Source organism: Bos mutus, chromosome 6 (genome assembly GCF_027580195.1).
Source record: "Bos mutus isolate GX-2022 chromosome 6, NWIPB_WYAK_1.1, whole genome shotgun sequence".
Taxonomy (NCBI): Eukaryota; Metazoa; Chordata; class Mammalia; order Artiodactyla; family Bovidae; genus Bos; species Bos mutus.
In genome coordinates, this window is record NC_091622.1 from 29,106,956 (window position 1) to 29,120,114 (window position 13,159).

Genomic DNA, 13,159 nt, shown 5'->3' on the forward strand with positions numbered 1-13,159 from the left:
AGTCGTGTCCGACTCTTTGCTACCCCATGAATCGCAGCACGCCAAGCCTCCCTGTCCATCACCAACTCCCGGAGCTCACTCAGACTCACGTCCATCAAGTCAGTGATGCCATCCAGCCATCTCATCCTCTGTCGTCCCCTTCTCCTCCTGCCCCCAATCCCTCCCAGCATCAGAGTATTTTCCAATGAGTCATCTCTTCGCATGAGGTGGCCAAAATACTGGAGTTTCAGCTTTAGCATCGTTCCTTCCAAAGAAATCCCAGGGCTGATCTCCTTCAGAATGGACTGGTTGGATCTCCTTGCAGTTCAAGGGACTCTCAAGAGTCTTCTCCAACATCACAGTTCCAAAGCATCAATTCTTCGGCCCTCAGCCTTCTTCACAGTCCAACTCTCACATCCATACATGACCACAGGAAAAACCATAGCCTTGACTAGACGAACCTTTGTTGGCAAAGTAATGTCTTTGCTTTTGAATATGCTATCTAGGTTGGTCATAACTTTCCTTTCAAGGAGTAAGCGTCTTTTAATTTCATGGCTGCAGTCACCACCTGCAATGATTTTGGAGCCCAGAAATATAAAGTCTGACACTGTTTCCACTGTTTCCCCATCTATTTCCCATAGTTAAGGTTAATAAAAAGTTAGCAAATAAATATTTAACAGTGTCTCTTGTCCTATGGGCTATGCCCATCATTAGTTGAATCCATGTATACAAATCATTTTGTTATTTTTAAACATTTTTTAATTGGTGGAAAATTGCTTTACAAGGTTGTATTGGTTTCTGCCATCAACAATGCAAATCAGCTATAATAATATATATCCCTTCCTTCTTGAGCCTCCCGCCCTGCTCTCATCGCAACCCTCTAGGTGATCACAGAACACTGGGTTGAGCTCTCTGTGCTATCCATCTGCTTCCCACTAGCTCACTATTTTACATATGATAGTATGTACATATCTATCCTATGTTCTCAATTTGCCCTACCCTCTCCTTCCCTCTCTGCGTCCAGTGAAAAGGATGAACCTAGAGCCTGTTCTACAGAGTGAACTAAGAAAGAAAAAAAAAGCAAATATTGTATATTAACGCATATATATAGAATCTAGAAAAATAGTACTGATAAACCTATTTGCAGGGCAGGAATGGAGACACATGCATAGAGAATTACGGACTTGTGGAGGCACTTCTAGTTTCTGTATATCTCTACCTCAGTTTCCTCATCTGTAAACTAAAAGGGTTATTATACTTGTAAGGTTGCTGAGAGGATTGAATAATATCTATAAAGCACTCAGCAGAGTTCCTATTACATATGAGCAATTATATTACCTATTCTTCTTACATTAAAGATATATATCTCTATATGATAAGTTTTATATTATAATTAAGTGAAGGAATGTCAAGAGTTATTCCTATTTGTTTATTTTAATTTCTTGGTACCTTAAGTCTCTCACCATGTTTTTCATCCATTAATAAGATTTACTAAGAATTTTATGAATCAAAGAGAGCAAAATTAGTCTAGAATATAGCCCTTATGCAATAGTGGCTTCCCAGGTGGCGCTAGAGGTAAAGAATGTGCCTGCCTGTCAACACAGGAGACATGAGAGACAGAGGTTCAATCCCTGGAAGATCCCTGGGAGGAGGGCACAGCAACCTACTGCAGTACTCTTGCCTGGAGAATGCCGTGGACAGAGGAGCCTGACAAGCTACACAGTCCATGGGGTTACAAAGAGTTGGACAGGACTGAGGCAACTTTACACACTTGCTCTCGCATATTGCCCACATGGGGAAAAGCAAAAGGTGGCAGCTTTTTAATGTGTGAATCAATAGTGTCCTTTTTATTTAGTGTTTAACGCTTATGGAGATTGACTAATTTTGTTGTATAATTATCCATGTTGAGAGCTTCTAGCTTAGAACAAGAGCATAGCTCTATTCATTCTAGAAACGATAATAACTCTATTGAAATGCTTGTTTCACCGCCATTTGTGGCTTCCTTCAACTTTGGAAGATTATGGCGGTGTCAGGGAATGTTTACGTTAGAGTTAACTAGAGCCTGGATCTTCATCACACAAATGCAGATGTTCACTTGCCCCAGAACTTCTCTCAGGCACAGAGGAATGGGCACAGAGTCTGTACATTTAAAAGAAAAGACTGAGATTACTTTTGGCTTTGGAAGTCTACTCTCTATTTTAAAGAACATTTCTCCCTAAGTGTTTTTTCTTTTTTTTAATTTAAATTTATTTATTTTAATTGGAGGCTAATTACTTTACAATATTGTATTGGTTTTGCCATACATCAACATGAATCTGCCATGGGTATACACGTGTTCTCCATCCTGAACCCTTCTCCCACCTCCCTCCCTGTACCATCCCTCTGGGTCGTCCCAGTGCACTAGCCCCAAGCATCCAATATCATGCATCAAACCTGGACTGGCGACTCGTTTCATATATGATATTATACATGTTTCAATGCCATTCTCCCAAATCATCCCACCCTCTCCCTCTCCCACAGAGTCCAAAAGACTGTTCTATACATATTTTAAATATTGAAAGCTAAGACAGAAAATGTGTAGAAAAGAACAATATCAAAATGTTCTTTTCTGTCTTGAAAATGTATTTTCTTAGGAAAGCTTTTTCAGATCTTATAATGGCCCATGGATGCAGTCCCTGACCTGCAATTTCATGACTTCATAATTCCATGGTGTTACTTATAGCTGTTTAAAAACTTTTTTTTCAAATTTGGCTCATCCAGTCTTAGTTGGGGATCTTCCATCTATGTTGTGGCATGTGGATCTTTAGTTATAGCACCTGTATATGCTAAGTCACTTCAGTCGTGTCCAACTCTTTGCAACCCTATAGTCCACTAGGCTCCTCTGTCCATGTCATTCTCCAGGCAAGAATACTGGAGTGTGTTGCCATGCCCTTCTCCAGGGGATCTCCCTGACCCAGAGATTGAACCCTTGTCTCAGACATCTCCTACGTTGGCAGGCAGATTCTTTACCACTAGCTCCACCTTTATACAAACTCTTAATTGCAGCATTTGGGATCTAGTTCCCTGACCAGGGATTGAACCAGGGCCCCCTGCATTAAGAGTGCAGAATCTTAGCCACTGGACCATCAGGGAAGTCCCTGACGAATGACAAAGTCACTCAGTCGTGGCTGCCTCTTTGCAACCCCATGGACTGGAGCTCTCCAAGCTCCTCTGTCCATGGATCTCTCCAGGCAAGAATGCTGGAGTGGGTAGCCATTGCCTTCTCCAGGGAATCTTCCCAACCCAGGGATCAAACCCAGGTCTCCCGTACTGCAGGCAGTGTCTTTACCACCTGAACCACCAGGGAAGCACAGGAAACTTCCTAGCTATTTAAAAATTTAAAGTACAGCTGCATTGGGAAAGGTGATCAGAGAGCACCTTGCTTCCTCCTGCCATATAAAAGCAGCCACTGGGATAAGGTGTCAGTGAATACAGGTGGAGGTGGTGCCATGTATTCTGGGTAGCATGGCCAAATCATGATTGTCTTTAGTGTCACAAAGGTCCAAAATGCAGTTTTGTTTCCTCAAACTTCCAGAGCGCTACTCCTATTGGGATGCTCATGTGATATTCGGCTCAGGAAGTTCTCTTCCAGCAGAAGATGTAATCCTTTCATATAGAAAGTATCATCATTACAATAGGGTTTGTTGAAGGATTTCTCTGAATTAGTAAAGGTATTCCCTGGAGGCAGCAGGAGACATCTCACTATTGACCCCAGACCACCACTTTATGTATATCTAAATATGATGTTTCTGAGATTTAAAAATCAACAAATTTATAGTTCTGAAACAGTGGATTGATATTTTTATCTTACATGCATGATGCCTATAGTCATCCTTGGGATTCCATTTTTAAGAATCCTATTCTCAGCAACTTCCCTCATAGTTATTGTTGTTGTTTTGTTTTATATCTTGAAGAGGAAATACTCCTAAGCATGCATGTGAGTACAAACACACATATAAGTATAGCAGAGTCATCCGCTGGCAGCCATTATCTGTAAAACGAATTAAAGAAAATAGCATATTAACATGCACATCATGAAGCAAACTCCATTCTCTCTAGAGTATTCTCTCATTGAGATACAAGGACTTTATCTTTGGCACAGTGGGTCTGAACTAATTGAGATGTCATTAAAAAAAGAAATCAGTTAAAAAGGTTAGAGGAGAGGGATGTTGTTGTGAAATTGTCAATTTGCAAGAATACATTTTTTAGTAAAAATACAGCCCTCAGTTGCAGATCTAATCAGTGGCAGAAACGGGGGAGGGATGAGGGAGAGATAACAGAGAAAAATAATGTCTTAAAGAGAAAAAAAAAAAAACCAGTAAGACCCTAATTCAAATGGGAAGCACTCTCATTTTAGAAAATGTTTCCTTAACAGATTGTTCTAGCCCTCTGCCTGAAGGTTTTTGATTAAATTAATGATGGTACTGATAAGCTCCGCTAGTGTTGCCGTTTCCAGAAGGATATTTTCTACAGCCTTCTCTACTTCCTATCCAAAATCTCAGGTATGACAATAGAATTGCTAATTGAAGCCAGAACAAGCCAAGAAGACGAACTTATTATTACTATGCAAATACAGAGAATCCAGGAAATTAATATTTCATGTGAGCCTACCTAAACGAGTAATGTTTCCATTATGGGCTTCGTGTCACTCAGCTGGGAAGCTGTTGCTGCAGCTTGTTGTCGTCAGTGAGGTCTTGAGCTTCGCTTTTTTGTCGCGTGTTGCCTGCTGTCTTGGGACCAGTCAGCACGTCTGACATGTTGTGTTCGGTTGGCCCTTGCTGTTACCACAGATCTTCCACCAATGCAAACAGATGAACTTGTTATGATCCGTAGGACACTGTCAACTTGATTTCCTGTCTTGGTAGTAAAGTATTAGAGGAAAAAGGCAGGCAAGTTATGGATAATAGAGAAGGGGGAAAGTATTTCAGAAAAAATGAATCATAAAATTCATGACAAGGGATATGTTAGGGGCTCTTCTGGGTAGCATAATTATCTGACTGAGAACTTTGGAAAACACAATAAAAAGGATGTTACTTTGAAGGCATGAAATAGTTACATTGAATTATTCATAAACATTCATTTTGCTAAACACCATTATATTACATATTCTGACAAAAACTGTTAACAATGAACATTGTGTGTTGCATGAAAGAGTGTAGTAGAAATGAGTGAGAAGTAAGTTTGCTTTGAACTTTCTGATTCTTGTTTTAGATGAAATATCAAATAATAGTAGGCTTCTTAAGAGCAGAAATCAAAAGAAAAATCTTTTTTTATCTCCTATAGTGCCTAAAATAATATGAAATATTTAGATAGATGTCCAATAAATATGTTGAATTTATTTTTATTTCCCGAATCTTGCTGAAAAATAAATTCCAGAAATGGAGGAAGGAGATGAATGACAGAGAAAAGTGGTCTTGCTGAGGTGTCCACTGTTCTGTCACTCTGTCTGCAAAGCTGTTGATTCAGATATTAACCTTCACAGTTGGTAGGTGTTTCTTTACCTTTATCGAGAATACAGTCACAAATGGTATTTGACAGAAAAGAGACTTCTAGGGAAACTAGAGTTTGTTTTGGAAAGTCTGTTCCAAAAAGGTCCCGTGGAAGTTTTGAGGATGCGGGTTAATTGGTTTAGACAGAAATGAGTGGAAAGTCCATGTCTAATAACTGAGAAAGGGAAAAGCATTCCTTATATTTGCCCAGATGGGGTAGAAAGACTGAAATAGAACATAATAGAGATTGAAGATAATTAGATCTTTCAGAGAACTGACCCCAAATCTCAGCATCTAATACGTGGTAGACCTGGAATTCTGGAATGGCCTTGGTTTGCTAATCTCAAGTATTAATCATATGATTTATAGAATTTGATCAAAGTAGCTTTTTTTCTTTTGGAGAAAGGCAATGGTACCCCACTCCAGTACTCTTGCCTGGAAAATCCCATGGGTGGAGGAGCCTGGTAGGCTTCAGTCCATGGGGTCATGAAGAGTCAGACACGACTGAGTGACTTCACTTTCACTCTTCACTTTCCTGCATTGGAGAAGGAAATGGCAACCCACTCCAGTGTTCTTGCCTGGAGAATCCCAGGGACGGGGGAGCCTGGTGGGCTGCTGTCTATGGGGTCACACAGAGTCGGACACGACTGATGTGACTTAGCAAGCAGGCAAGCTTTTTTTCTTTATTGGAGAACTCTCTTTGTTTAGACTCTTCTTAAAATGTAATCCAGATTATGTATGTTTCTCTGTTTTGGCCTTTCTCTGAGTCTCATATATCTTTTCCATGTTACTCATGGTATCAGTGTATAGATGCTACCATGAAAGAGTATGTTTTCTACTATGTTTGCAGAATCTCTGTGTTGAAACCAATTTTTGTTGCATTTTTTTATTGCAGCTTATTGTAATAAAACCTGAAAAAAGATTCCCATTTTAAAGAAAGGAAAATACAATGAACAAATAAATGAATTTAAACCAATTCATAGATCTAAAAAATAAATGATATATTTTAGTATGCTGCTACTGCTGCTAAGTCGCTTTAGTCGTGTCTGACCCTCAGCGACCCCATGGACTGCAGCCTACCAGGCTCCTCTGTTCTTGGGATTTCCCCATATGCATCAATAAAAAATATTTGCATTAAGTTTTACTGAGAAATGGCTATCAATCCCCTTTTGAAAAATGAAAGTGTGCAGGGGCTAGGTAGATAAAACAAATTAAATTTGTTGACTCTCTAGACTTACGAAAATATTGATTTTTTTGTTTATGTGTCCTCTTTGACACAAATATATCTGACATTTTCAGTGAAATTGCTTACAAAATAGACAAAATCTGCCTGTATTTTATGTCAGACATTCCCAATGAATGTAGCAAAGAAGAATAGCTGGAATTGAAACCTAACGATACTGTCTTGGTACTTGTTTAGTGCATTTTCATCATATTTTAGAGTGTAGAGAGTTATAATACTTTTCAGATAAGACTAATTTAACCTGAACCATCTTTTTACAGACACACAAATATGGACTTATGTATATACTACTACTACTACTACTACTACTACTAAGTCACTTCAGTCGTGTCCGACTCTGTGTGACCCCATAGACGGCAGCCCACCAGGCTCCTCCGTCCATGGGATTTTCCAGGCAAGAACACTGGAGTGGGTTGCCATTTCCTTCTCCAATGCATGAAAGTGAAAAGTGAAAGTGAAGCTGCTCAGTCGTGTCTGACTCCTAGCGACCCCATGGACTGTAGCCCACCAGGCTCCTCTGTCCATGGGATTTTCCAGGCAAGAGTATGGAGTGGGGTGCCATTGCTTCCTAGAGCATTGTTTTCATATTTGATTTTTTGTATTTGTTCTCAGTCCCTCTCAAATAGAAATGTTGAAAATGCCATTTCTTCATAAAAAGACCATCAGAATTATGGAAATATTGTGTTGCGCATCAAGTTCTTTTTATTATTTATCTTGTAACCAAGGTCATGCTACCCATTTCTAAAAGAACTTATGGAACTATCCTGAGCTTGTATTTTAAAAGTTACATTCTAGAGGGCAAGAATATTTTATTTTAGGTATTTTATATTATCTAGTATATCCATAATAGCATCATGAGTAATTAGTAATATATAAATTTTCAACATGTACCAGAAAACTAACACTCCAGAAATGAATTCCCTGGTGCCGAGCTCTGAAAGAAGAAACGCCGAGGGTCTTTATGGTGGTGAGGTGGTGACTACATTACCACATTACTGCAACATTCTGTCTTCAGTACAGCTCAATAAATATCCGTTTACTTTAATTGAGTGGGTATAAATAGCATTTACCAGAAATCCTTTGCTGGCAGCCAGCTGCATTAGGCTGTGGAAAACCATAGAATATTCTCCCTGGAGTTGAAGGGAACACAACCTCTTTTTAGTGTCCACCCCTGCTCACAGAGGAGACTCAAGTTGTAAGATCAATTATGATTTCATTCTGATCACTAGTAATTGGTTCACTAGAAAACAGATTTTGTATTATCATAAAGAATCTATGAGCAAACAGGCAAATAGAGAAAAATACTAGGTTTTCAGAAAATTGAGTTTTTAATGGTTTTCACGGTGTTAAGAATTACTTTCTCTAGATATGTTTACATAATAGCAAGGTTACTTTGTCATCTGAATTTCCCTGATATAAAATTGGGTGGGCTAGAGGGAATATTTGGAAACCAACAACAAGAAGAAAGCATGCGTGTGTGCCCAGTTGTTCAGTCGTGTCTGACTCTTTGTGACTCTGTGGACTGTAGCCCGCCAGGCTCCTCTTGTCCATGGGATTTTCCAGGCAAGACTACTGTAGTGGGCTGCCATTTCCTTCTCCATGGATGTAATTTACTGTGTCGTCATCAATCATTTATCACAAACTTGATATCTTAATGTTTCAGGCTGTCAGAATATTGACTTTAAGGAAGTCTATATTTTTGTTTACATTATCTCGATTCCAAGTATCTATGAGAAAAAAATTAAGGGATGTCAAAAATATCAAAGATTATTATGTCTCATCTAATGAGATGGATCCTCTTGAAACAAACTAAAATCAGTGATACAGAAAGTGAGCAGAGAAAAAACATTCTGAAGTCCAGGAAGGTGGGCATGAGGAATGGTGGCAGTTCAGGGAGGAGAGAAGTAAGTCCAAGATAGTTGCCTGGTGTTGGCTTCTCTTTGTCATGAAAAAAGAGACTGTACTGCAGTTTTTTTTTTTTTAATCTTTCTAAAGGAAGTTATATTGGCTCTTGCTAGCACTGGAAGTTTTACTTTTTCTCCAAAGTTTTACCTTTTCTCTTTATAGATGTTCAGGAGTCAGAGCCATGGGCATCTGGTGCTTGTTCAATAAACAATATTCATGTTGTTATAGTGGAAGACAGGCCTCGGGTTACTACTTATACTTCCCATCCCCATCTGGCATCTCTGTGCAGATGGACATTTTAGATTACAGCATGATTACTTGCAATACATTTTTCTTTCATTCTTTCTTTCTTAATTTTGTCTTTCTTAAAATTCCTAAGTAAGTTTATTCTAAAAATGGCTTAAAAATTACATAAATTTCTTCTCATGTCCAAAAACTATCAGTAAATCAAAACAAAAACTTGTCATGGCACTTCTTATTATATTCATATAGTTTTAGAATTGCATTCTGAAAGAGAACAATAACCTCAGACTAGTGTTTCAAAGGAGGACACAGTTTCCTGTTGATACATGTAATCATTCACTCTGGCTAGACTAAGACTCTGAAGCTATCAGAGTCCACGATCATGGGTGAGTGGGTGGGGTCCTCATTGCTCCTTCACCTGAGTAGAGCAACTGTCCACCAGGTGAGTTTGGAGGATGCAGCCCATTGAGAAAATGGTTCCCCAGGGACTCTTTGCCCACTCCCAAGCTCCCACTTCTCCACATTAAAGAAAGAGTAAGAGTAATCTAATCACTTCACATGACCACTAAATATCTTAATTTATCAGTAAGTCATTTTCTTTGGGAGAAGCAGCAGTCAGAGGCCGCCTGGTGCTTTCGAGGGAGAGGTGGCCTGTAAGGAGTATAATGGGAAAGGAAGCAGAGGAAGACCAACTGCAGTTGCTTTAACTCCATCTAAGAACTGACAAGAAAGCAAGCAGATAAGTCTATTTTATGAAATTCCACAATTTGAAAGCATTCTGAGAAGTTTGGAGGAGATGGATTTAAGTCAAATAAAGTGAAAGTGAAAGTGAAGTCACTCAGTTGTGCCTGACTCTTTGCAACCCCATGGATAGTAGCCTGTACTGAGCTCCTCAGTCCATGGGATTTTCCAGGCAAGAGTGCTGGAGTGGATTGCCATTTCCTTCTCCAGGAGATCTTCCCGACCCAGGAATCAAACCCAGGTCTCCTGCATTGTAGGCAGATACTTTACCATCTGAACCACCGGGGAAGCCCAAGTCAAATAAAGTGAAATACTAAAGAAGACTATATAAACAGAAGGTTACTTAACAGAAGACTGCAACTGTTTTGAGGAGTAAGCCTAAAAATATAAATATACTCATAAAGCATTTAGCTAAATTCATGGATATATGCTACTTATTTATTCAGGGAGTGTTTAGGTGTGTGTCCCTAATCTCTTGCAAGTGACATTATGGGAAAGAAAACAGGTATCACTTATCTCAAAATGCCATTATATCAGAGGTGTTTGCATAAAATTGATAGAGCATTCTTGGAGTTTAAAGAACTGTCTCTTGTGCTTTGCATTTCATATAGTTGTCTTAATTGTGCTTAATAACAGATTGAGGAAGAGGAAATAACTATGACAAAACAACAGATAACAGGTACATTTTTATTTGGATTTGGCATAATGCCAGAGACATACACTCCAGGCCCTGTGTGCTCCTTTACCTACTCATTCCCTTTGTGCCTACCCCCATTTCCTTCCTGCTTTGGCATTCCTTCATGAATAATCAGCGTTTGAATGATGAAATACAACTATGAAATGTTATGTCAATTACACAGACTTTATATGATGCTAATTAGCTTAGGAACTGAAGATGCTTACCTCATTTTTCCTCTAAATTAGTTTTAATCAATCTGAACTACATCCCAAGGAAACATTTTCAAGGAGAATTACAAAATGGTCATCATGAGGATGATTTTTCCTGCTCACTAAATGTGAAAATCATGATGCAACAAGTGCATGATGTCAAACACTGGAGTTATTAATAATGAAAATATAGGTCAAAGAGCTCTGTAGTAGAGGGAGGCACATTTAAAACAAATGATTGAACTTAATGCACATTCAGTACTTACAGTGCTAATTTATGTAAAAAGATGTATTAAATCTCCACCTGGCAAAATCGTTTTCATATACAATTCATTTTTCTGTGTGCCATTAGAGCTGTAGTTTCTTAGACTACAAAGGTCCTAAGGGGCCCCATTCTGAAATATATAAAAATAAAATATTCTGGAGCAAGTGGAGCCTGGAGATTCATCAGCCCAGACTTAAGAGTGGGTAATAGCACCCCACTCCAGTACTCTCGCCTGGAGAATCCCATGGATGGAGGAGCCTGGTAGGCTACAGTCCATGGGGTTGCTAAGAGTTGGACACGACTGAGTGACTTCACTTTCACTTTTCACTTTCATGCATTGGAGAAGGAAATGGCAACCCACTCCAGTATTCTTGCCTGGAGAATCCCAGGGACGGAGGAGCCTGTTGGGCTGCCGTCTGTGGGGTCGCACAGAGTCGGACATGACTGACGCGACTTAGCAGCAGCAGCAGCAGCAAGCATGTGGTTGGGGTCATCAGACAGAGCTGAGTTCAATTCTTGTGTCTAGCACTTAACTTACCTCGGACAGTTCCTTGACCTCAGTTTCTCACCAGTGAGAAAATTTCAGACTCTTCCTCATAGGGCTATTTAAAGAAATAAGTGAGACATTAGACTTAACACCTCTTGAATTCCTGGAACAGGAGTTTGAGCTATCACAAGCACTCATCTAGTTCTAATCTATGTGCAACTTCATGGAGTATTTACTTTGTGCAGGATAGGCATTCTGCTGGATCTTTTCAAACAGCTTTAAAAGCTGTTTATTAAACACGCTATAAATGCTTATTTTTCCAAGAAGCACAAGCCATTTAATTATGTCATATGTTTTGTCCTGCTGCCCTGAGACTTGGAGATGATGTATAGACATTTTGATAATGATCTCATAGAAGTTTTAGAAATGAAAGCTTATATCTGTAATACTGATAAAAATAGTTAAGTGAACTGGACCTAATTGTTCCAATTTCCCGATAAATCCAGTTTATCTTGAATCAAATTATATCTCTTCTTAATTTTCATACATTAGTTTTCTTTTTATCCCTAAAGCCAGGGAATCAAGGTAGCACTTACACATGACATCAGAGATTTTGTGTCATATCCACATCCTTATTGCCTCTTTTTGTTTGTTTAAATCACTGTCACCAGAACAGGGTCTGGCTATGTTCTACTTGGTGTTTCACTTAGTTCTTAAAGATAATACAGTTCAAAGATGTACTGAAGAATGAACTTCACTTAAATTAAACTGATTCTCTAGGGAAGCTACAGTGCATACCACCATTTCAGGTGCTTCCTCACTCTAAAAACTCATATTTAGCCAGTAATCTTTCAAAACCCTTAGTCCCAGTGCCCATAGAAACACTGACAGTGGGTTCCCTTGCCTCTGGTGATAAGGCTCATCCATGAAATAAGTGCTTAAAATTTCTTCCCTACATTGACTTAAATCTCTCTAACTTCCATTAACCATTCTTTTTCTAACTTTCATTCTATTTCTGACCTCTGGACATTCATAGATAAATTTATTACAAAGTCCCCTTTCTCTCACTTATTTGCTCCTATGTTCGTCTTATGCCCAATTCCATCAATGTTTTTACCTCCTCTGATGAAGTTTAAAGTTGGGGTTGGAAGACATAGGAACATTATTATCTTTCAGTTATTGCCAGAGTAACAAGCAACAATTTTGAGTGATTTTCAAAGCATTTGAAAAGTGATCTCAAAGGAAGTGCTTTTTTTCAGAATGATGAGTTCACACTTCAGTGGCCTTTTAATACCTGCATGTCCTGAAGTCAGGGCTTCCCAAGTGGCCTTGGTGGTAAAGAACCCACCTGCCAGTACAGGAGACAAGAGACTGGGGTTCAGTCCCTGGGTTGGGAAGATGCCCTGGAGGAGGGCATGGCAATCCATTCCAGTATTCTTGCCTGGAAAATCCTATGGACCGAGGAGCCTAGCAGGCTACGATCCAGAGGGTCGCAAGGAGTCAGACACAACTGAAGTGATTTAGCACTCACACACATCCTGAACGGAAACAGTAAGTTCTGTTTATCCCATACTTTCTAATGACTCATCAGGCATACTTTTCAAGGCTTTTAATCATTAAGGTTGTTTAGGAAATGAATTCTGATACGTGTAATAAGCCTTATTTTAAAAATCATCATTGCTTTCTTGAAGATGAGGCACTGAACTTATTAAAACCACGCAATTAACCTAATGAATAATGTGTAAGTAGTGCCCAGGGACGGGAAAAGTGACTGACACATAAAAGAACCTCAATAAACATCAACTCAGTCAGTGAATAATCATTTTAGTATATTCATTCTATTTTTCATTGGCTTGCTTTTTTGTTTATTTTTCTTAGAA

The 13,159-nt window shown here is 39.1% G+C and overlaps 1 protein-coding gene and 1 non-coding gene across 3 annotated transcripts in view; one reads left to right on the top strand and one right to left on the bottom strand.

The window, feature by feature from the left end:
- The window catches only part of UNC5C (unc-5 netrin receptor C), a 431,180-nt gene that overhangs the window by 137,331 nt on the left and 280,690 nt on the right, over positions 1-13,159 (top strand). The window lies entirely within an intron of this gene.
- On the bottom strand, positions 3,039-3,111 carry TRNAK-CUU (transfer RNA lysine (anticodon CUU)). Its single transcript has one exon. It is a non-coding gene; the product is annotated as a tRNA-Lys (tRNA).